The sequence below is a fragment of the Cygnus olor genome, chromosome 7, assembly GCF_009769625.2.
Source record: "Cygnus olor isolate bCygOlo1 chromosome 7, bCygOlo1.pri.v2, whole genome shotgun sequence".
Taxonomy (NCBI): Eukaryota; Metazoa; Chordata; class Aves; order Anseriformes; family Anatidae; genus Cygnus; species Cygnus olor.
In genome coordinates, this window is record NC_049175.1 from 27,154,133 (window position 1) to 27,178,990 (window position 24,858).

At 48.8% G+C, this 24,858-nt stretch overlaps 1 protein-coding gene across 6 annotated transcripts in view; it reads left to right on the forward strand.

Annotated features, from left to right (window-relative positions):
• Positions 1-10,450: 10,450 nt before the first annotated feature.
• ADD3 (adducin 3) overlaps positions 10,451-24,858 on the forward strand; it is a 99,481-nt gene continuing 85,073 nt past the window's right edge. For 2 of the 6 annotated variants that reach the window (XM_040563274.1, XM_040563280.1), the window contains exon 1: positions 10,626-10,717. The gene's annotated coding sequence lies outside the window, so the exon portion shown is untranslated. Of the gene's footprint in view, positions 10,718-24,858 lie in introns of all 6 variants that reach the window. The other 4 variants (XM_040563284.1, XM_040563270.1, XM_040563275.1 and 1 more) reach the window with 4 other exon arrangements.

Below are 24,858 nucleotides of genomic sequence, written 5' to 3' on the forward strand. Positions count from 1 at the left end.
GTACAGCAGCAACGTGACCGTAGTATACGTGAGACCTCCAAATGTCCCACGGTGGAGTTTGTCCTCCTGGATCCTGCTATGGGCCATGGAAAAGTTGTCAGGTCTGCAAGCATTCTGTGCCATCTAGAAATGGGAAACTAAGACGTGGGAAGTGATTTGTCAAGTGTGCTAAAAGTTTTTGTGTGAGATCGTAGGCAGAGCCATCTCTACTGACCTTCACAAAAGTAAGGCTTTTAATTAACTGTGAAGCATTTTTGTACTAATTTGCAGTTTTTAAGCCATGGGCCAAGAAGCAGAGAGTGACTGGTCACATGCTTGTAGCCATCACTCATTTTTCAGCAGCTAAATTATATTCAAGGAAGCTGACGATGTTTTACTTGCAACCTTACTGCTGCTACTGGTATTTTTCCACAGTCACTATAGGTAGCTGTGAGGTACTCTGTGATCAGAAAGGAGAGAAAACCTGGTTCAGTCAATTGCGAAGGGAATAAAACATTGCCCAAGAGGATGTTTTTGTTGTTTATTATTACAATTATTATCTTATTTTAAGACTGACTGTTGTATGAAGGAGCACAAGAATCCTAAAACTGGGCATTAGCATTTTTTTGAATAAGAAAGCAAAAGGAAACTATTTTTAGTCCCAGTCGAATTTCTCTGCTGGTGATTCTGCACATGATGTTTACTTCTTAACATATCCAGGAGATAGTTTCGCAGCCCTCTGGAATAACCTTCCTTTTTCTGAAGAGATGCACAAACAGAAGCCTGGCTAGTAAAAAGGCAGAACCATATGGGCAGGACACTGAACTTGATCTGCAGGATCCCAGCCCGTTTCCAAGACCTGGCTGTCCTGACCGCAGGTCCCATCTGCCCTTGATGCCCGTGACAGTAGGACCCTCCTGGAAGGTTTCTGGACCTGCTTCACCACCCTGAGCGTGCTGTGTGATGTCTCCTCCAGGACAGATGGGATGCATAGGGGAAGTTCAGCCCCCCTGAAGAAACCAGGGCTGGATCGTGCTGCAGCTAAGCGCACCTCAGCACACGCTCCACAACGCGGCACAGCCGAAGGGCATCCCCTCGGCTTGCTTCTGCCTGCTGCCCTGGCCCTGGCTGTGCCCCGATTTCGTTGCTCAAGAGCCAGCCCCAGGAAGCAGGGACGCAGTGGGGAACCAGGGCAGCACCATCAAGATAGCTACTGGTAACAGAAGAGACAGAGCCATTTCCAGAATGATAAATACTATTAGCACATGCTGAAGCTTAAGGCTTAACATAAGCTTTAAAGGAATGGATTTTGATGTAAAAAGTGAATAAATGAGACAACTGTCAGAACAATGAGTGGCGAGCCAAATAAAGATCCTTAGCGTAGGAGATACAAATCCCTCCCTGCTGGCTGCTTTTCTCTGCAGCTGCTGGTAAAAGTCTCGTTGCTCTTCAGGCTGGAGAAAGAGCCTGGCAATGGGGTGTGGAACTGAGACTCCCAGACTAGCATGCAGCAAGGCAGCTCCCACGACTAAGAAGCCAGATGGCATTTTAGCACGGGTAGAGCCACGGCAAGGCTGGGAGCCAAGGGCTGCTCACTCCAGCCCCAGCCATGCTGCTGGAGCCTGCTGGGGGCATCTCTGGGATCTCTGGGCTGCCTCTCTCTGTGCACACCTTGGATGCTTGCGAGAGTACCAGTCGGAGGGCTCGTCCTCTGGCTGAAAAAAAAGCATGTCTCCGAGGGCCATCTTGACTGGATCATCTTCTCCTAATCCCCACCGCGGTGTTCTCAGTGACATAATTGAAAACCTGCGGCTCATCTTTTGAGAGCCAGGTTTAACCTCCCATAGGCAACTCCCAGGAGGACAGAGTTTTGCATAATCTGTCACATAGCAGGGATCAGGTTTAGCATTATTCTGTTTCGCTTCTCTTGACACTCTCGTTTCACTGTAGAGCAGGCAAACAAAATCTAGTAATAGTTGTACGACATCCTCTTCCCAGATTCCTTTTTTTTTTTTAACCCCAGTCATGCAGGCTGTTTGTTTTGCTAAGAATATCGCGTTGCATGGGCAGCTTTTATGTCCTTTTCAAAAATATGTTCCTCTCCTCTTACATGAGACATTTGGAAAATAGATGCCTCTAATGGATCCTCCAAAACCTGGTGGTTTTTTTTTTTCCATTGGATGTGTCCGAGAGGAGGTCACACACTCAGTGTTTCTGTGTAGAAGCTCATTCAGCCTTGACCAAGCCCCGTGATCCTCCTTCCCGTCTCGCCTTATGGCCTCTGAGGAATGCTGCATTGGCTGCGAGGGAATTACGAGGTCTTGGCAAGACATGCTAATATTCTCGCAAAGACTTGTCGGGGACCAAGACTTCAGCCTCCAACTATTTCCTCTGATAAAGCAGAGCATTCACAGTAGTTCATCAGGCTCGAATCAACGGTTTGACTTTGTTTGAGAGAAATGCAAGGTCCACGCAGACCAGAGAGGCTCTGTGAGCACAGCTGGCTGGTGCTGCCAGCCTGGCAGCAGGCTCTGCGACAGAAATCCAGCGTCAGATCCCACTGGAGGCATCGGTGGCTCAGGACACTTGAATCTGGGCTCGGGAAAATGAAGACCCAGGTGGAAGGCAGGCTGTGAGTTATGAAAACACCTGCTGCGTTAGGATTCAAAAGACAATTAAATTAAGTCTTTCGGTACATCTGAAAGCCTGGACTCTCACATGTGGGGATGCAAATTTCATGGAAATATTTCCCCCTGACAACCTGCCCGTGTTTGTACACAGAGTTTATAGCAGAAATGCAATCCAACTTTATTACATCTGTCCTTTGCTTTTCGCACTCGGCGTTATTCCATTAGCATTAGAAATTACACTGATAATCTCTGAAAGTACGAGAGCGAGCATCGTAATGCGGCTAGGTCTAGGAAGCCAGTTGCACAGCATGGAAAGTATTTTTGCTATCTTGTTCTGGACCACAGATAACAGCATCACCAGTGAAGGGACCGCATTGTTTGCTCGTGGGACAGGGATGGATGTCCCCAGCCCCAGCCCCTGTCCCAGCACTGCTCCCACGGCACGGAGGCGAGCTCTGAGCAGCACGTTGCATGGAGAGGAGCAGATTCCTGATGGCGTCAGAGACCTGATGCTGGTGACAGAAGGTGGATCACGAAACAAATTCAGCATGTGAGAAGAAATGGCTTTTGAACAAGCAGTTTCTAAGACAAGAGGAGCAGCTGAAGCTGCCGGGAGCTCCCCTTGCAGTGACCCTGTGGGACATGGAGGGGTATCAGACTGCTGAAACACAGGGCACCTGCAGCAGAGCCTTGTCTCTCCTCTCCTCTTCAGCCTCCTGGCCCTCCCCGGCACCTCCCCTCTCCATACAGACCCCGTGCAAAGCCAGAGTTGTCCCCTCCAACCCGGTGGTGCCACCGAGCTGGGCTCCGGAGCGTGGCACAGAGCAGCTGCTGCCAGCCCCGGCCCTGGCAGCCAGAGGGCTCCAGGCAGGTGAGGGCATCATCAGATGCTCAGAAGCTCCCAGCTGACTCAGGGCCCCTTCTCCTGGTGCCATACCAGCCTCTGAACACCTCCGGCGGTGTAAAATGAGGTGAAACAGATGGTTCTTGTACGCACCTTCACGAGCTTTGAAAAGTCCCCAGCTTATAGAAAACGGAGCAGAGCTGCCAGCTCTGGAGCTGGTTTCCCACCCAGACATCAGGCAGGATGCTGGATCTGTGGCTGCTCTTGGTTTGAGAGAGAGCCAGCTCCTGCACCACCATCCTCATCTGCTTTAATGTCAGCTGAATATTTATGTACCATTCTCCTGTCCGGCACATCCAAGCCTATCCTGCAGGCTAAAGTCCCCCCAGCCTTCCGAGGAGCAACAGCACAAATTGCAGTCTTGTACGGTGCCATTTGGTGTCACCCAATTCATCTCTTTTACATGGGGATTCAAACCAAGATGCCAGGCCAGCCGGTACACGAGGACCTGCCCCATTCCAGCGCAGCGTCTCTTGGGCTGTGCACATCCTTAGCGAGGCACGTGTTTGAATAACTTCTTACAGCCACGCTGAAAGCAGAGGAAAAGCGCGACAGCAGAAAGACAGCGAGCCAGCTCCATCAGCCAGGCACAACTGGACGTGTTCGAACCAGCTGACGGGTGATCCTGCGTGTACACACCGCAAATCCACAGCACAGCTCGCTGCCCTGCTTGGCAAAAGGCTGCTATCGCCTCTTGGGAAACAAGCAGTCCCGATCAAAGACTACCCTCACGCAGCAAATAATCAAACAAAACTAATGCATGTGTATATATGTATATACATCCAGCTCACACGGATTTAGGAGACGCGTTGCATATGTGATGTGGGTCCCGCTGAGGGTGTAGGGGCTGCTGGGGAAGCTGCAGCTCCCGTGCAACGATGAGAATTTTCTGGTGAACCTCAGCGTGGCAGACAGACTAATCTCAGAGGTCGTTAAAGACTTCTGAAGCCTGCTAATTATACATTAGCCAAATCTTATTACAAATAAGTAATAAGTATAGGCACGTTTGTTGTTTTTACTAATGACATTAATGTCTTTTCTGATGATTTGCAGAACTCCAGGGGACCAGATACTCAATTTGCACTGATGTATCTCCCACTCTGGGGAACGCTGTTGATGTTTGCTGCCTTTTTGCCATCTATCTTGAGACAATCCGAGGTCTGTTTTCTGCACAGTGGGTCGAGCTTCCCAATCTGCCGTACAGCAATTACACAGATTTAGTGCTTTTCCTATATAATGGATCTGGGCGCTATTTTCCAGTATGTAAGTCACCGTACGCAGAGTCACATATTACTATTGTTAGAGATCTGTGCTTTTCCTCCCCCGCAGCTTCCTTATCTCCCGTAGGGAAATGGCTGTGACCATTTATCTTTCCCCTGCAGAATCCCAGAGAGTTCAGGCGCCCCGGTCAAAGCCCTGACGTTGCACTTCACGCTACGCCAGCAGCAGGGACAGAGCCAGGCGTGGAGCTGGTTAAAACACGTTCTGCAGAACGGTCCGGATTTGCCGGGCACAGACAAGCACGGGTTTTTCCCTTGCATCCATCCACGTATCTCAGTGACTGATGTGCTGTGAGTTTCCACCGGCTGTCTGCACAGACCCGACCGTGGGTCCACGCTGCCCCGCTCCGCTTCCTGTCTGAGAACAAACCGAGACAGTCAGCAGAAACAGCCTCACGTCCTCGCGGATGAAACCACGGAACACAGTTTGTCCCGCCAGGGAAATCAGTGCTCTAAGTGCATGAGTAATCCACTGACTTCATAGGAATATCTCCGGGTGGATTTTTTAAGCGTGCTCTCAGCGGTGCAGCGTACGACGGGTGAGTGCCAGGCTGCTCGGTGTGCGTGCCGCTGACCCGTGCTGCCCTTTGGGGTTTGGGGCATCCCGTTGGCACATCCCACGAGCACATCTGGCCCCTGCTGTGCTGGGGGGTGAGCTCCTGCACCCTGGCTTTCCATCACTGACAGGCGGCCGTTCCTAGCGTTAGCATCCCTGGGAACACGCTCAGAAAGTACAGATGAGGTCATTCCCCAGAGTCTGCTTAGGTATTTGGGGCCCTTGACATAGAGAGGAGCTAAAATCTTACTCTCGCTGAATGTTTTTTAAAGGGAAACTGGAGCTCTTTTTATAGTGCACTAGGAGTTTGTTAATCTTGCAGTGGTAAATGATTAACAATTTGTTTATCCTAATCATTAGATGTTGTGCTAAGATATGTTCCTCCCTCTTACTTGCTTCAAAAGGGGCATCGGGAGTAACAGTTACCCATGCAGAATCAGAATCAAACATTATTCATGAATTAATGTTGTTTATGCCCATTAACAAATCTGAGGCTGATTTCATCTCCGTCCTTTCAAGCGGTCCATCAAACACGCTAAGCAGCGGCTTGCCCCAAAGGCCCTGGGTTTGACTTTATGCTCTAAACTTCCAAACTTCAGCCCAGGAGATGACAGCACACATCCCCTGCAGGTCCATGGGAAGAACAAGAAGCATGGTGCCGAAAAAGCCACCACCGCTGAGGGCAGGGAGGGCTCCAGCCTTGTCCTACACCTGGAGGTAACAAAATAGGAGCTTGGCCTGGAGTCCAGCACGGGTCCAGAAAGCCAATTTCAGTGCTCCTGAATCAGCGCTCGCCCCCCAGCCCATCACCTTGTGCCCTGACATTTCCCTGTGCTTTCCCCCAGCAGCCGGGCTGGGCTTCCCACCACTGCAGCTCTGACCCCTGCACACCCCCTGGGAGGGGGCGGCTGGCTTCGGGACACAGCCGATGTGCTGGCAAGGAGCTGCTGGCTCCTCACGCAACCAGCAGAAACCTTCTGCCCAAGTGTGAACTGTGCCGAGGCGACAAACCTGGCTTTCTTGCTGCAGAAGGATGTGCTGTGCTCCACATGCATCATCAGAATCACAGATTAGAGATGTCTTTTGAAAACCGTGCTCTGAGCGTGATTTTTTTTCTTCCAAAAATAACTTGCATTTTGCTCATATTAAAAGAGCAGGATGTTCTTTCCTGTCCTGCAGGGATAAGGAGGAAATGAGAACTATGGTTTTTTTAATATGATATGAGCTACCATTCTTCTGGACTAGTGCTGTGAATCTTGATTTTTTTTCCCCAGACATTAGCATTTTATTCCCCACGGACCTCATTTTGCTTCCATTCATGCTGATTATCCCCCAGCGAAGCTCTCTTTGATTTCAAAGGGATCCTTCCATATTTACACCTCTTGCATCCCAAGGCGGCGTGGATTGAAGGGAGACAACCTACTGAACACAGCGACTGCCGAAAGCCTCCAATCCCTTCTCACACGACACAAAGTCGGTTGAGAAACACGAGTGGGGGCAGAGAGCATCCTTTCCTGTCCTCTGTGTTTGAAGGAAAGAGACTGCGGATTGGAGGAAATGTGAACGTAATGAACTGGACATTTGTGTCCCATTGTGCTGAGGTTTGACAGGAAACACTTGGGGTTCGATTCAGGAAAAAGTACATAGTATTCCTTTATTATACTCTCATAACCCCAGCTATCCTGCAGCACTGGACTGCCTGCCTGCCTTTAATGTATATATTCTCACGGCTCTCTCCAGAAGACCAGAAGGAAATCTGGCCGCTGGGGAGCGGGGGAGGCATGGGAAGAAGCTGTAGGGCCATTTCCAGCGAGCAGCCCTCCTCAACAACAGCGCAAGGCCGGCAGCTCTCTCCCTTTCCAACCAAAGGGACCCCAGAGCAGCCGCCCCTGCTGCCTTGGCAGTCTGCTGCGGGAAGAGGGACGCTTCTGCGGGCATGGGGGCTGCAAAATGCCCCGAGTTTCATAAAAGCAAAATCAAAGCCCAAAACTACGCCCTGGGAAGCAGGAGGGTGAGATGGTGATGCTCTTGCTGTGAAAGCCTCCCCGAGAAAGCAGCTGCAAACGCCAAACTTTGTGTAATTTCTGAGCAGCCTCCTCCAGGGCCGTGAGAGCGCTCCCCACCCGTCGGCTCTCGCCGTAACCTACAGATAGGTGGCCGAGCCAGGTCTCCTGGGCACGGGTGAACACCTTGGCTTGGGGCTCACCCTACAGCAGTGGGTAAAAAGCTCCGGCCCTGAGCATTCAGCACCTTCGATCCTCATTTTGGCCGGCTGAAGCTGCAGCGGTCTGTGGAGCAGGGAGCTGTCACGGTCCCTTGCCATGGTGAACGTGCAGTGCCATCAGGGGCTGGCGCTTCACCGCACGGCTCTCCAGGCTGCAAAGAGTGCAAAAGAAACCTCAAAACCCCACACAACCCCACACAACTCAGGAGAGAGAGATTGAGGACATAGTGCCCTTGATTGGAAAAGGAGGCACCCAGGAAACCTTGTGGTGTATATATATATATTATTTTTTTTAACTAGAGCTCAAGTAATTTGACATGCACGTCCCCTGAGCTGCTTCCTAAACCACAGCTGCACGAGGAATTATCTAGCTCTTAGCTGAAGTAACTCCCTAAAAAAAAAAAAAAAAAAGTAGGCCATTAAAGTGCTAATAAAAAATGTTGATGAATCTCTGAGCAGTGCTCTGATTATCTCTCTGTGGGGAATGAAGAACTCATTAACATGAGCTTTGTGCCACTCCCTCCTCCTTTCTCGGAGTTTGGCATAAAGCAAGGAAACAAATGTTTGTGGTTTGGCCAAGATTCTAACGAGTAGCTCAGCTCGGTCCCCCGATTAGACACATGGCTTTATGGAGGGTGAAAAGGCTGCAGGACCGTGTAAGTGGCAAAGTACGTCTGCTGGATCGGGCCCCCAGAAAGGAGACACGTTATCTGTTGTATGCAGCTTTGTGTTGTTTTGTTTGTTTGTTTGTTGGACTGTATTTAGCTGGATGCAGGAAATGTGCAGAGAGAGGGTTTCATTGGCACTGCAAACAGGGACAAGGGCACGAAGCCCAGAGAGAGGAGCACAGCCCTAATTCTTTCTGAGGACCCACTCTCCAAAAACGCAATGTTACGGTAGCTTTCTGTGGGCTTGGGCTCACTCGTTAAGGTGTATTTTTTAACCCAGAGCTCCAGTCTGACCCAAGTGGATCTGTCCTGGCTGCTATCCCCCCGCGCTGTGCTATCTGTTGCCTATCTGCAGACCGATGGGCACCTCGGCAGCAGCACCCAGGCACCGCGGGAGCCGCAGCACCCAGACCTGTCCAACGGGACTGGGCCGAGCTCAGCAGCACCCAGCAGCCACTCCGAAGGAACAAAACCTCCAGAACTGATGGGAAAAGTCTCTCCTGTGCAGGAATGTTTCTCCTTGGTCCTGCTTGTAATCCGTTCGTGGTCTGAATCACGAGGATTTGTCATCTCCATAAGCTTTTCAGGACTAGAGTAATGGGAAAACTTAGCCACATGCCCAGGAGAAGAGAACTCGCCCTACAATAAACACACGAGGCATCTTTACATGTCTGAAAGCATTCTGCTGGAGTAAGCAAGCGGTGCCTCTGAAATTCAGATTTCCAGGTGTGTGATCGATGTCACGCAGCCCCTCAGCGCTCAAATCAGCCTCCCCAGACATCAAGCGTGCTGCGCAGACAGCGCCTCGTGTCATGGCTTTAATAAACTTTATCTCGAAAGCAGCGAGGTTTTTCCATTCCCAATACCCTCCTGGGGAAGGTTGAGCCTGATTGCTCCGGGGGTTGACAACTCCCCTCTGATTTCCAGCTGAAATTGGTCAGTGGCCGGAGGGAGTTCCTGATCCTCACCGCGGCACCACCCTCACTTCCAAAGCCACAACTAAATCATGGCATTCCTTGGTTTTTCAGGTTGAAAGCTTATCAAAACATGATACAGCTGTATTATTATTTTTCTTCCTACAAGGCAAACGAGCGTTGCAGTGGATAACCACACACGAGGAAGCCGATTGCCTCAGCGCGCTCCACACGCAGGTAGGCGTGTGTGTGTGTGTGTGTGTGTGTGTGTGTGAACGCACCCGCTCCTCCCGTGCCCAAGGTAAGCTTTAATTCCCCGCAGCCGCCAGATGGTTAGAGGTCCTGCACTAAATAACAGGTGCCGCTCCACCTCATCCCATTATTACTGGCCAGCACCTACGGGTTCCCAGAGCCCCGGTCCCGCCAGCTGGGGCCATCTCAGCCACGGGTGGAAATTTGCAAAGCTACAAGACGTCCTCCTTGCACACCCCAGGGCTGGGCAGCTCGGAGCCTCAAGCAGTTGTGTCTCTGAGGCCCTCTGTAGCGCCCGAGGGACCTGGGGCTCACGCTGACGTGGTGGCACAGCCAGCGGGGCTGGAGCCTCCCTGCTGGCTCCCACCGAAGGCCCTGGGCGCACGCAGCCTTCGCCCTGCCCATGCTGCAGCCCCGCTCGTGTCCCTGCCGTCGCCGTCCCCAAGGAGCCCTTCCAAAGCCGGCAGGTTGCAGAATTACAAGGTTTTGTCCCTGAAACGACGCAAAGCTGGTTGTGTGAGCGGCTTTACACCTGTAAGCACTGCTGTTGGGTCTCAAAGGGAACTTTTAAGCCTTCCAAGTGCATTTTGCACAACTTTTGAATCTTAAAAACAAGTACAAATATAATAACAGACTTTTAAAATTTATTATTATTATTTTTGCATGCGTGCATATCACCCAGCAGTTTTTGCACGCATTGATACGTGCTTCTGCGAGTTCAAAGGGCTGGTCAGAGGTGGGCCAGCAAACCCCAAACCCCAGTAACACCGGGCAGAGAGCAGCACAGGGGCGACTGCAGCCGCAGAGCCCAGCCGCGGGAGCCTCCACGGCGGCCGGCTTTTGAAAAAAAATAAATAAATAAAAGAAGAAAAAAGAGAGATTTGCATGTTGCGCACACACTGCAGCACGGCGGGGGGGGCCCGGGTCCCTCCCCTCCGCTCCGGGCGGGAACAACAATGGAGGGAGACGGGCGGGGCCTCTTCTTCCTCCTCCTCCTCCTCCTCCTCCTCCTCCTCCTCCTCCTCCTCCTCCTCCTCCTCCTCACAGCCCCAGCCCCTCGCAACCCCCCCCCCAGACTCAGCCGGGAGGCGGCCGCTGCCAGATAGTGCTCCACAGGGGGAAGGAGGAGGAGCCCAGGTGTCCCTTCCTGCCACATCGTGCGCCGCCCCCCCCGGCCCTCCCCCATCCCCTCCCCTCCCCGGCCCTGCCCCCTGCCCCTCCCCGGCCGTGCCCGCCGCGGGGCGGAGAGGCGAGGAGAGGAGGGAAGGGAAGGGAAGGGAAGGGATGGAGTGAGGAGCGGGGCCGCCGAGGTAACGCTGTTGTGCTTGTGGGGGGGTCGGGGAGGGGGGGCTCTGAGGGAGGGGGGGCCTCAAAATGTCGCCTCCCGGCCGCGCCGAGGGCGGTGCGGGGCGGGCGGGATGTGCTGGGGATGCGCTGTTGGGTCGGGGGGGGGGGGGGCAGCCCCCAAATGGGGGGTGTCCTTGGGTGTGTGTGTGTAGGGTACGTGTGTGTGTGTGGGGGGGGGGGGGTAGTTGGCGCCGTGCGCGTGCAAGCGCGCGTGCAAGCAGCGCGTGCAGCCCGGCGGGGCCGCGCGGCGGCGCACAAAGGCTGCGGGGCGGCTGCTGCTGCGTGCCCGGGGGCACGGCGAGGACCCCCTCCTTGCACCCCTTTTAGCACCCCCCTTGCACACCCGCACCCCGGTGCCGGACCCGCCGCACCCCCCCCCCCCCCCCCCCCCCCCCCCCCCCCGCCTTGCCGGAGCGCAGCGGTGAGTTCGCGACGTTTCGCTGCCTCGCTTTTCCTCAAACCCCCCCCGGCGGGTGGCCGCCCCCATCCCTTTTCCCCCTTTATTTCCCCCCTCCTGTGGGGTCTCCGCACGCCTGGGAGCCCCCAGCGCCCCGGATGGTGCTGCGGTGCTGCCGCCTTGGCTGCTGGCTCCGGTGCCGCCGTGGAAAGGACGGGGCGCGGAGCAGCGCGCCTGGGTTTGGAGACCCTGACCCCATAAAGCCGGGGAGGTGATTGCAATTAGGGCCGGCCGTAAGCACGGGGCCCGGCCGCACGAGGCTGAGAAAACCGCTGAAAATCCGCGTGCTCCGTGAGAGCTGGGCTTTGGAAATGCTCACACGCGTGCAGCTCCACCTTTGCCGCTTGTAGTGGTGCGGGGAGCCCAGGAACTCAATTTCCACGCGTTCCCGTCACCGACTTGCTGGGCTGCCAGTGGCACACCTCCCAGTGCCACCAGTACCTGTCCCTCCCGGCCCCGCTTCTCCCCCGCTGTCTCCCCGGGGAGCAGCCCCGGCCATGCAGCCCCCGTTTGGTGAGGGTTTGGTGTTTTGGTTCTGTCGTGTGGCGCTGTCTGTGTGTGTGTGTGTGTGTGTGTGTGTGTTAGTCGCCACAAATTTCAAGGTTTGTGCCGTGAACTTCGGTAACGAGGTTGCAGTGGGGACTCCTTTGGGGAGTTTGCTCCCCACTTCTGGTTGCAGCCCCAAGACAATTTTCTTCTTGCGTTAAATCCACCTTGAATTTTTAAATGAGCTTTTATTGTATAAACCAATGTTTATCCCAGACTTGAGGGTGGTCTGGCAGCTAGGCAGTGTCTGCCTTACCAAATTTCAGCGATGAAGCCTTGCAGTGGCATGGGGAAACAAGCGAGGAACTGACTTGAAAAACAGCCAGCACCACGGCTGCTCCTGGAGGTGGTCGCTTGTGGCTCTGTCTTCTGAGCATCCTTGTCTTGCACTTGAGCCTGCACCAGCGGCTTGCCCTTTGTCCAGGGGTATTGGGCTATCTCGAGGGTGGTGATACGATTGCGAGCAGAGGGAAAAAAGAACGGGATTGAGCCTCATCTGGCCAGCACTCCTAGGAGGAGTTGAGTTTTAAAACAGAATTAGTGGCAATGAATGAGCAAAAAAATAATCATCCAAGGGTTCTAAAAGAATCAAGGTATGGAATTGCCAAATTACTTATTGTGCTGGATAAGCTGTTGCTTAAATCGGCTTTGGGACCAGAGGAGTGAAGCTGCTAAATGTGACCTCAGCTGCTGGGCTTCGGTGTGACCGGGGAAACTTCAGGATCCCGCCTGCCCCAGGCACGGGTGGCTGGTGCCGTGCTGCCACCAGCGGCGGTTGGTTTGGAGGGAAGTGGCCCTGCCATGCATGGTGGCCCCAGCAGTGGCGTTGCTGGGCAAGGCTCGCTTTGTGCCGGGGGCCACCGGCACGTCTCGTGCCAGCGAGCTCTCAGTGGAGGTGTTCTGCACGCCCAGCCGTTACAGCGGCGTGGCCAAAAACCTCAGGTGAGTCCTTGCAGCCTGCTGCGGCGGTGCCCAGGGCTTGGTGAGGAGAGCAGGTGTGGGTCTGGGAATGTGGCCGGTTCCTGGGCTGGTGCTAAAAGGGCTGGCAGGTGCTGCTTTGAGAAAGGAGTGCGTGAGCTCCTTAATTTGTGTGCGCGGTCGTTAATAGCAGATACTGGTTTTAGCTTTACGAGTCTCCGCATCCTCAGCTTTAGAAGATTTCTTGTTGTTTTTCAGAACAAATTATAACTCCTGCTTAGTTTTCAGTGGGAGAACATGAAGCCCGAAGCAGGGGCTCTTGAGGGACCGAGTGCTTGGTGGTCGGGGTTAGCACGTGGGGGTGATGACCGAGCACGTCCTTACCCGTTGGCCATTTGATGGAGTGCTGCTGCACCCCAGGATGGCTGGGGGTTTAATAGTGTCTTGGTTAAATCGGTCATTATCCTTTACTCTTGCCTGAGGATCGGCGCAGCTGGTGTTTTTATTTAAGGAAATGATGATTTGGGGGTGATGCTGAGGTGCATCCTGCAGGGCAGGGTGCAGGTGGCGCGTTCCCCACCCGCTGCAGCGCTCCTTGTAGCAGCTGGGCGTGAGCAGGACTGCACACTGCAGTGCCTCTGCCTGCCCCGTGCTGCTGGGAAGTGCTGTGGGTGCGAACTGGAATGGGTCCCCTGGCCCTGCTGGGCTCGTTCCTGCCCAGTCTGGTGCTGGAGGTGTTGGTGAGCACGGGGGTGCCTCGTGAAAATTACTGCTGCCGGTTAAACCTGCAGCAAGCGTCCCTAACAGCCTGCTCTGCGGCTGACGGCACTGCAATTACAGTGCTTAAAAGATATAATAATTTAGGAAAAGAACCCGTGTGTGACCTTGAGCTGGTGCATAAAGTTGGCCTTGCTAGCTTTTCTAAACAGGAGGAAAATAAAATTCTTTTTAAAATGTCCTGCAACTGTAGTGGCCATAGCAACCTCTGGCTGTTATTTCTCTTGTAGATCAATTCTGCAATTTCGTAGTGCCGATGTTTCAAAAACCGGGTAGGTCATTGTTTTGGTATCGACCCAGAAGAATGCGATCTATAGGGTTTAATAGCATTGCTTCCTGTTACATCACAGGCTTTTCCTCAAGCTATGTTTTGGAATGCTGGTGCCTGCGTTAGGAGAAGAGGTGGTGGTGTGGCATCATATGGTTCTCGGAAGGCAGTGTCTTTTATGTAGCATTTTTTGGTGCATGAAGATGAATAAAAGCTACTTGACCCTTAGAGAGCAAGCCGTAACTTATTCATTGTGGTAATGTTAAATTATGTGGCGAACAGGTCTAGTTCCTACATTAACTTTGAGACAACTGGCATGTGGGGAAGCACTTCTTTCTTTTCCCTGTGCGAGGTAACAACTCATTGTATGTCGCAAGTGAGAATTTGAGGTGTTTCTTTTAAGGATGTCCTGGCAAGTACGTGGTGGTTTTGTGGATAGCTCTTGGTCTGGATTATTAGTTACGACAAACCAATTTTTAATTCCATTAATAAATTTGGTCAGATATGAAAGTGTCTTCAATTATAGCTTGCTTTTAATCCAGGCTATAGTGGAGGGTTTTTTTTTCCTTCTATAGTCAGTAAAATGGAAAATAGCTTCTACTAAAAAGTTGAGGTTTTCTTAGGATTCATTGAAAAGTTTCTGAAAGAAGGCTCCTTCTGATGATTCTTATTTTCTTATAGCCTGCATCTTCACGGTTTAGCTGATGTGACATAGGTAATTATTTAGTCAGGACTCTGGGAGTGTATAAGATTCATTATTATATTCAAAGTCATTCAAAGGGTAATAATGTAAACTCTTCTTAACAAGGATGCAATCAGCTGGTACAAAGTGCTAATTAAGGAAATAGTATAATAGCCTCATTCACTGTTTCAGTCTCTTAAACTGCTCTGGTCTTGGCTGGGAAGAAACTCTTTCCTTGCCTTGTGTTGTTTAATGTGTTAAAATCCTGGTGACTTCAAAGCGGCGGGGAGCTGTGGGGTTTAGTAAATGTGCTAACCAGCGTGGGAGCTGTGCCCCGCTTGGTCTGTGCAGCTCTTCCCTCGGCATTTGCTTGACCCGATGGCTAACAGCTGGGAAAATCCCTGTGCCCCCGCGCAGCCAGCACCTCCTGAAGCTACTTCTCCAGCTGAAGGACGTGGCGATCTTGAGTACCATGGAGTTAAATTCCTGTCCCGTTGCAGCTTTTATTGCTTCTCTTACAGCCGCTGTGCTGCCTTGAATGAGTCCTCAGCGTGGTGCTGCTGGTGGAGGTGGCTGGCGCTTCAGCCAGGAGCTGGACTCCGTTGGCCCAAGTGAGAGGATTCTGTTGAATCACTGTGTGAACTTGTGCTTGCTATCTTCAGCTATGCCCACAATAATTTATCTTAAGATTTTTGTTGTTGTTGCCTACATTTAAGTGTGTTATCACAGAATCATAGAATGGTTTAGGTTGGGAGGGACCTCTGGAGGTCATCTGCTCAAGCAAGGCTACCTGGAGCAGGTTGCACGGGAAAACGTTACGTTTTTTATTTTTTTGGAAAACAAGCATTGCTATGCATTTCATTCGTACCTGTTGCACTACACGTGACGTTCTTCAGAGACCAGTTGGATCTGCATCTTCTTGTGTTTGCAGATGCACAGCCAATGTCAGATCCGGCAGCAAGGTGCGTGCCACCCAGCAAAGCCCTCCTGTGCGTGTCCTGCTGGGTGCAAAATAGAAAGCCTTGCTCATTGCCTAAAGCTTGCTTTATTGTGCTAATGTAGAGAAAACGAGAAAGGTAAAATATATCTTAAACGTTTTGTTTCTTTCCCTCCAAGCATAGGCTGGCTTTTGGTGAAGGAAGGCTTTCGTAACAGTTCTAGAGGTCTTGTCTGAACCCTGTGGAATCCATTTGGTACTGACCTTGTCTGTGTGACTCAAATCATTTTAGATCAATGGAACTTTCAAGTTGCTGTATTCAGAGAGATTGCTGGTATTAAAGCACATTGTTTCATATAACTCAGCATCTCAGCACTTCCTCAGCAACCCGTATGAAGGTGTGTGTGTTGGGGGGCTTTCGCCAGTTCCAGGTCCCCTTCACCAACAGCCCCTGAGCAAAGGATGACCTCAGGAGGGAGAGTTCAGGTCTTTGGGCGAAGTTTGTTGGCCAGCCTGGTCTTTTTCAAAACACAGGTTGGGTGAAGACATTGCAGGCTGCTTTTCAGACCACACAGTGACGTCTCAGCCCTTCTGACTGTGTCCAGCTCAAGAATCAGCAATGGTCTCACCCCCATTTCAGTCTTTATAGATACATGTACAAAAAGCTCTGTACTTAGAAAGAACATCAGTAAGGCCACAAAGTCAAGTATTTGAAAGCGAAGTAGTGCTTTCCAAAGAAAATATCCTGGATTTAAACATGAAAATTAAACTATAGCATTGGAAAGCATACTTATGAGCCCTTGTGTCAGGAAGAGTTGAAGTGTTTTGGCTCAGATGCTTCAGATCTAGCAGACACTTAGCAGAGGCAACCTTAAGCCTAAAATATGAAAAATTAGGGAAAACTGAAAACAAGCTTTGGAAGTGGAAAGAGTGAAAGATACTAGACAATGTGTCCAGCTCTGTCGAGAACTGAGCACAGCGACACACAAGTGGTGGCGTGGCAAAGAACCTGTGTATTTTCCTGACACAAATACACAGTCGTTTGCAGGAGTGCTTGTGGATTGCACAGTCATTTTTCCAGGCTCCTGGGTAATGCTAAAACAGGAGTAAAATGTGATCTAAGCCAGTTAGTTATTCTGGCGTGCCTTTAATACACCAATCTTTGCTACATACCAGACAACCTACTGTATTTGCTGTGCATCCTAAAACCTCAAAACCAGACAAAAAAAGTTAATTGTTAGAACATTCAAACTTTATTTTGAGATTTCATGATGTAGTACTCTGTGGAGGGAAAGATCACGTATCCTCATACGGTTGCTTTCAGCTGTGTTATCTGCAATTTTTATGGTGGTTGTGAAACTTAGAGTGCAAGAAGCTGGTTTCTATATCAAATTAACAGCTGGCACTCCCATGTTAACTGAATTCAACATTAGCCCTTGTGATATAATATAACTGCCATAATAAATGAATACCTAGTGAAAAATTTCTGTTATCGTGATTAAATTGTGGCAGTGCCCGCAAGCCCATCATCATGTTTCAGATCTTGATTGCATATGAAGTATTGTACTAAATGCCAAGTTGAGAAGTCTTAAGTCTTTGTAATGTTCACAGTTAATCTGTGGAATTTTTGGCTTTGAATGGCAGCTTGCTTTAAATGCATGCTTGTCTAAAAGTATATGCAAAGGCAAGACTCTTCTAAAGATTCAAAACAATTAAGTTTTTTTCTGGCCCAGCTGTCAGGCTAGAAGGCAGAAAGCAGAGATGTTCATGATCTCCAACTCATTTAGTAAATGGGAGCTGTTGTCTCCTAGGGCAAACTGTATATTTTCATGCCAAAGGCTGTGTATTTTACTTATTCCTAAAATTCTCAAGGTTATGAAAGAATATATATACATGCGTTGTTTTTTTCCTCCCATTCCCTTCAATGGACATAATACTGAATACAAATTAGGTTTCTTGTTGGCGTGCCGATTGTTATAAGTTGAGTATTCAGAGCTATTTGTCTTTGATGCATAGCTGACTTGGCATGCAAAGGACACGTGCGTGTTCTGTGTTAAATGGCTTAAGGACTGGAGGGACACAGCTGGAGCGCTTGGCAGACACCTCTCGTGTGCATGATTTGGAACAGAGTGCTCCGTCTCCTAAGACGAAGTGTCCAAAGTAGATCTTTCAGTAAAATTTTCATAAATATTTTCATTGCAGAGACTTAATCCTGAGCAGCTGAGGGAGAAAAAGGAAGTTGTGAGATGTGCTTTAATAATGGGCAGTGCAATGATTTCTAAAGCAAAATAAGCCTGTAACCAGCAAAGCCCATTTCATGGAGTTGGCTTGTTCATTATCAAGCTAATCAAAATCATGGGTCTAGTACCAGTATTGGGGGGGGGGCGGGAAGGGAAGGAAAAGAAATAGAGGATTTTGCAAATACTTTGAAACTTGTGGGATTTAAAAATCCATAATTAAAAAAAAAAAACACAAAAAAAAACAGTCCTAGTGGTCTGGCAGTCAGGTTCTCCCCCTCCTTTTCTTCTCTATTTCAAACTTTGTTTAAATAATTTTGCAGTGTGCTAAGAGATTGAATACATCTGTAAAGCACTAACATGAGGGAGTCTGTGCTCAAAACCAGGTTAGTTTATAAAGAAAAAAAAAAGTATGTGCCTTGAAATGGGTCCAGGGAGCTTCCTGATTAAAACATGAGAACTCAAGACAATCCAGTTTAAGTATATAAAACGTTTAGGCTGTAAAACACTGGGAGGTGGTACTTAGAGGTACCTGGATAATTTGCCCGGAGGTAGCGGAGGGGCAGCGCGGGTTCCCTCTTTGTATCAGATGCTTTCCTGTGAGCCAAGCTCTGGGGGGAAACTGAAACGCTGCTTCCTCTTCAGATGCGGGTTTGGATGTATGTTATGCTTCCAGTGTGTTTGTTTGCTCAAGCTTAGATGTTTTTAAACAGCAGTGCCTGTGATTTTACACGCCCTAAGATGACAGCTCAGTAAGGGCTAGATCAGAAGGACTGCTTAGTTCTTCTCAACCACTGCTTCGTTCCAAATGGCAATTTTTGCTGTCAGATCAGCAGAAAACGTTCTTTCTAGTTGTTCCTAACATGAGGCTGTCACTGTGTGTCAGTGCTTCTAATCAAATGTAATGACTTAATTTACTGCCAGGTGGGAACCTTTTCCCTTCAAAATATCTTAAGCCTGAAGGTTTCCAACTGCCTGGGTCAAGGCGCTGTCCCCTGCGATGGACCCAGCATGGCCACTGGCGGGCGTGCAATGCTGCCAGAGAAGTGTCCTCCAGCAAGGGCGGTCATACCCTTTGTGAAATCCTTGCTGAGCTGCAAAGATTGCCAAATCTTCCCTCAGTTGGCAAGCACCTAGGATGCAACTCGAGCCAAGGGAAGGGAGAGCTTGGTGCTCGGAGGTAGGAGTGCCTGGTCGAGGCTGCTCTGGCTCCGTAGGCGAAGCCAGCAGCAGCCCAAGATCACCCGGCCATCCCAGGGCCAGCCCAACAAGGCAGACCACAGCACAGTGGTGTGATTGTCCACATACTTGGGTTAGATCCTGTCTCTGATGGAAAAAATCACCATGTTTCCTTGCTGAAAAGGGTTCAAATAGTCTACTTTGGGTTTAAAAAAAAAAAAAAAGCAAATGCATTGCCTCCTTTGCTCTTAACGTTGGCTAATACTTTGCATAAGACTCTCTACTGTCTGTGAAACGTTGACTAAAATGAATTACCTAAAGGTGGGAGTTGGACTCACAGAGTCATATTTATAACCTGGGCTAGCCTTTGACAAGAAAAAAATAGCTTGAGGTATGCCATGTAACAGGAGAGTCTGGCTGCTATCAAACATGCTGCAAATGTATAGTAACGGGTATTGTATGTAGGAAATTCATCTTTGTAGTAGAAACCTGATGTTGCTGCTGTTCCCAGGGGGCGAGTTGAGTGAGGTTATTACCGCGGCTGAGCTAACAGAGCTTTGCTTATAGCATGCATGCAGACCAGACGGTTCTTCGCAGAAGGGTGACCTTTGCTGTATTTTGGTTTCAGATTTCACAGGGACCTATTTCAAAGTTTTTAGCTTCAGTCCACACCCTGCTGGTGGTTAGCTATAAAACTCTCTTTGAAGAAAGCTTAAAAAAAAAAATCTGCCTTTTATTACCTTAATAAAGTTAGATAGAGGTCATTTGTTTACTCCTTTTTGTAATAATGCACTGCTGCCGCTGTTATTTGTCAATATAACTGATAGTTCAAAGATGGAATTAAAGCTGCAGAATTACCAGCTATAGTGTGTAAATGTGTAGTGCAAGTAATTCTATTTTATGGCTCTTCAGTTTATTAGTTAACTTGAAGAATGTGTGCTGGCATATATTTGTCCTGGGGAAACCATTCTGGTTCACATGGCATAATGCAATGCCCTCCCTCCAAGGTTATTTCACCTTCCTTCTAAACTTTTTTTGGTTATTCTCTCTCTCTCGCTCTCCAAAACCAATTTAAAGAAATACAAGAAAGCCATGTATAGTTGGATCCTGTCCCAAACGCTTTTGTTACAAGTGCTGGTGCTCACTAAACTTAAGTAGTCCACTGTGAAAATACAGCAGAACACCTCCTCTCCTTTCACTTTCTGCATTAATTCTTTTTAATAAGTTGAATCGGCTCCAGGAGGAGCCGCACGAGCACTGGAGCAGGTGCAAGGTCTCAACGGTGGGAATGTGCCAAAGACAGGGGAACCTGTCTGTACTGAGCTTGGGGCTGCGGTCCCAAAATCCTGTGAAGGGGGCAATGCTGGCTTGTTCAGTCCATGCAAATACATATGTGGACGTTGTCTGCAAGCTAAGCCTTTTGTAAGGAGACTTGTTTTCAGGCGAGTCAGAAAGAAGAGGCAGTTTCTCTAAGCTTTGAGATACGAGCTGGCAGCTCCAGGTCATTAGGTTCCCCCTGCCCTGCCAGTACTCCCAAAATCTTTGGGAAAAGGTCTTGTTTGAGGGGAGGCTCTTTGGGGTGAAGGCAACATTTTGGAGAAACTACATAGACTTCAAAATTATTTTAATTAAAACCTCCTTGTCCATTGTTTATTTTGGCAATTTTTAAGAGGCTCAGATATGTGTCAAACCTTCCAAGTTTTGAAAAGCCGCTCCTGTTATCTGATAGTTTGGAGAGTTTCCTGTCCTAGATGCTGGATTTGAAGAATGAAAGTGTCATGTAGGGAGGGGGAGGAAGAAAAATGGGGATAACCAAGCTGAAAGTGGGACTTGCTGATGTAACTGGTGCACAGAATGCAGAGGAGGAGTGAAAAAGCTGACAAAGCTTTAGGAATAAGCATTGAAGTGTGCCTCCGTATTTTATTGTCCTTAGACCATAACATGCAGACGTATCTGTGCATTTGGCTCACCAAACTCTTACTGATTGCAGGAGGTGGAGGTATGGAGCGTGTGTGCAGGCAGGACAGTGGAAGGTGCCTCTGCTATTCGGGTTTTTCTCATTTTGCGTTAAGTCCTTGAAGTCAGTTTGCTGCTGGAGTAAAATAACCAACTGGCTCCCTTCATCTGCAAGCATTAGTGTGTCCTGACGTGGAGCTGGAGCGCTGCTGGGGTGTCAGACACATGGGACATGGGATGCTGGCAGCCAGGCAGACCAAGCACATTACAGCAGCGGGTGGCATTGTGCCATGATGTCCTATAGCAGCAGGGGCCTCAGTGCAGTTTGCGCACACAGAGCCTGTGGCCTGGCACAGCTGCGCAATGGATGCAGCCACTCCTGGGCTCAAGCATCGTCCAGCCATGTCCCAGCTCCATGGGGCTGCCGGTGGGTGATGGTCCTGGGCTGGGTGCTTGGGATGGGGCATAGGGGTTGCTTTCTGTGGCACCATCCCCTTGTCTTCAGTCTGCAGCGTTCCTGTACAATGCAAAGCATCATAACTAGTTTTTCTCATGTAAAATAAAAAGGTTTTCACTATTGAGCGGTGTGTAACATTGTTATTTTTTTAGCTCTGTTTCATGGTTATGTACAAGAAACTGAGGCAAAATATTGCCATGGTAAAACTTTATTTCATCAGGTAAAACGGTGTATTGTTCTCATACGTTAGCATTCTGCAACTTATAGACCAAAGTGATTTTTTTTGGTGAGAAAGAGTGGGGCTGTTCTTGGTTCTAGCAATGAACTTATGCATACGGCTGCAAGACAACTTTATATGTGAAGAAGTGAGAATTGCATTGAGGAAAATGTGTACAAATAGGTTGGCTTAGCATAGCTCAGCCTGCCTCCCAGAGCGTCCTGTAACTAAAACTTGTGGTCTCTTTTCATCCTTTGAACAGTGTTATCTGACTTTTCCTTCCATCCAGGTTTTCATCAGTTAAATGATGTGTAAGAAAACCTAGTGTTGCTACTAACAAACTTGGCACAAAAATTGTTTTAACAAATTTAATGCTGACTTCACAACAGCAGAAAGCTGTTTGCTGTTGAAGTTGACTGAAATGGTTCCAGTTATTCTCTGCGGGTGGTGAATGATACGCACTCACAGCGTGCATAGCTGTCCTATAGATAGCAGTTCATGGCCTTTATCCTGGTGTGTTCCTCACTTTTTCCTTTTGTTTTTATATTTTTTCTGTGTTTGTTGTTGTTGTTGTTGTTTGTCCCCCCACCCTCAACTGCAATGAAGCATTATCTCCAGAAGTTTTTGTGCTTTTTCTTTTTGTTTGATGTGATGTGCCAGCTTCAGTGTAGATACTTAAGGAGTCTTATCAAAGTAATACTGGCTCAGTCAGAGTAAAGATGCTTTAGCTAAATAGACTATGGCTGTGTTTAAAAATAACAGCCCTGGCTGTGTCAGCGTGTTGGACGACCTGGTTTCAGCGTTAGATGAATCAAAAGAGGGAGGCTGAACGCTCCCGAATTTTCGACGTGATTAGCCAAAACGCTTAGAGGGAGCTGGTCATGCTGGGCCTTTTAAGCACGTGAAGGCCGCGTGTGGTGCCACTGCCTCTTGCTCTTGTTGGGCTGGGTGCAGGCACTGCCTTCCCTCAGGTTCGGGTTCTTGGCCCTTCTCCTCAGGGCTGCCCTGTCGGCCATTGCTCCTGCGTGGTCCTTGCACGTGGGCCTCATGCGTAGGCCTCGTGCCCTGGGGTGCCAGTTGGGTCCCCCAGCACTGCCCTGCCACATCTCTCCCTGCTCTGTTTCGGGGGGCTTGCTGAAGGCTGGCCTCCAGCACTGCCCCTTGTAGAGGGGCTCAGTTAACGGGAGAGCTGATGTGCAGGAGAAAAAAAAAAAATTTTTGAAAATACCATGTGCGTCTGATGTTTGTTTCATTTCTTGTTCAATGTGGGTCTTCTATGCTTTTTTTGTTGTTTCTTGGCAAGGAGAATAGCATTACATTCTTGTACCAAGAGGAAGGGTATTAAGCTAACTTGTAAAAAAGATTATTTATTATCAAATGTAGTTTTTTATTTTGTCCACTGGAAATTTAAAAAAAAAAACAACCCTCTAACCATACCCAGATTACTGGCTTCATTCATGCAATCTTTGTATCAAATTTGGATACTGTCTTTGTTAAATTATGGCTCCTTAGGGTTTTCTGCTACAGAGGCTTCTTCAGTCGGGAAATGAGGGTATAATAAAGAGGATCCAAGAACTGGACATAATGATTCTATATAATTGAAACAAACAATGCCGGGTTTGGCTCATGCTGGTTTTTCCATCATTTTTTTTATTGGCGTTTGCTCATTTTGCTTTAAGCAGAGTTTAAAACTGAAGCAGCTTGGGTGTCTGAAGTAGTTGAAAGCCCAATAGCAGGCAATTCGGGCAATACTGTTAATCACTGTGTCCTATCTTTATGCACTTCCCCTGAATTCTGGCTTATTCAGGAAGTCTCTTTGATTAGAGCAGTAAATTCAGCAGGAGACATCCAGAGTCACCAGAGGGTGTAACTGAAGCCAGCCTGATATAGGTCTGGTTGTGCCTGAGGTTCCTGCAGCCTTGTGCCAAGCACTGGGCTCATGCCTGCCAAGGAGCGGTGCTGCTCAGAGCGGCGAGTACCTGGTGCTCCTCGCTGCTCTCTGGCATGCCACAGCTGGCTGCTGCTGTTGGCTTTCACTCCTACTTCTGTTATAAGGTGACCTTAATTGTAAGGGTAGAATCATCACAGCATACTTCAGGATGCAAACGGCTTTCTTTGCTAAGCCTTTGGTAAATGACTGTGCCTCTCGGGTGAAGCAAGAAGCCAGAGCACGCTGCTGGCTCTCTCTCATTCTGATGCTGAACCACTGCAGAAGAGGAGTGATGCTGAGTCCCTTGTCTCGTCTCTGCTGTGCCAGAACACTTGATCTTTCAGGGCAAAGAGCGTGTGGTGCTGTGGTTTTGCAGATACTATTCAGAGAGGAGGGAAAAAAATTGAAATCTTGGCATTAACGCTTACAAACTAATGTATAATCCTAGTAAAGCTGCTGAAGTCAAAGCTGTAGGTATCTTTAATGTCCTCTTAATCTGATTCTTTTTAAATGCTTTGGTGGTATTTTCTCCCCATTTTTGTTCTTAATAACTGTTGTGTCTTTGCATGTTGGTATACAATCAGGTACAAACAACTTTGAGTCATACCTCATACCCAGAAATGTTTCTTTTCACTGTCTATTTCTGCATGTGCTGGTCAAAATGCCTTATTAATTTCTTTAATTCTAGAAATCCAGAGCAGCCTTTCCTAATGCTCTTTCTCATATTAAGGTTCAACTATATAACTCTTTTTCCACTCTTATTTTTATACTGTCCATGTTAGAAACAGCTCTCGGGTAAAGTGAAAGTCCTTGCTATGGCTAATCGTATAGTGCTTTGGAAGGTGAAAACTGGATTCTTCATGTAGCAAAAAGCTGTGTGTGATTTGAGATCAGCACTTTCAGCACGCGACTACAGTGCATTATAGTCAAATATAGCAAATGCAACATTTTTAGTCTTTTGTGTGCTATATGTGCGTATGGCGCGCACAAAAAATCTTTTTGATGAAAAAGAAAGCTGATGAAAGGGGTAAAACTGTATATAGCCCCGAGGAGGAACTTTTGGAAACATTTCTGTGGACTGTAGCAATGGGTGTTACGTAAGAGAGGAAAAAAAAGTTTGTCCTGAAGTGCCTAAATTACTAAAGCATTTTGAAAAGTAGGGTCTGTCTGCCTGCCTAGAGAACATTGCAATGTCCACTTATGACCAGAAGCGAGGTGAGCATTGATGTGTTGGAAAAACATAGTTATTTACAGGAGGCTGTGGGTTGCGAGGGTTACAAGGTTGTGTAACTCAGTGCAAGAGTAAACGTTCCAGTGGACATCCTCACGTTATTCAGTTAACTTGAAATTGTGTGAAATTCAGTCTCCTGAGTGGTCTGAGTTCGTATTTAGCACATGAGGATCTGATCTTTTATTTGTTTGTTCTTTGTGGTAAACTGAGCTAGTGCAGACTTGACTGAAGTGTGCAGTTGCACAGCTTTCTAATTAATTTGAGTGCTGTCTTTGGCATATTTGATGGATTGAGGGGTATAAAAGCACAACA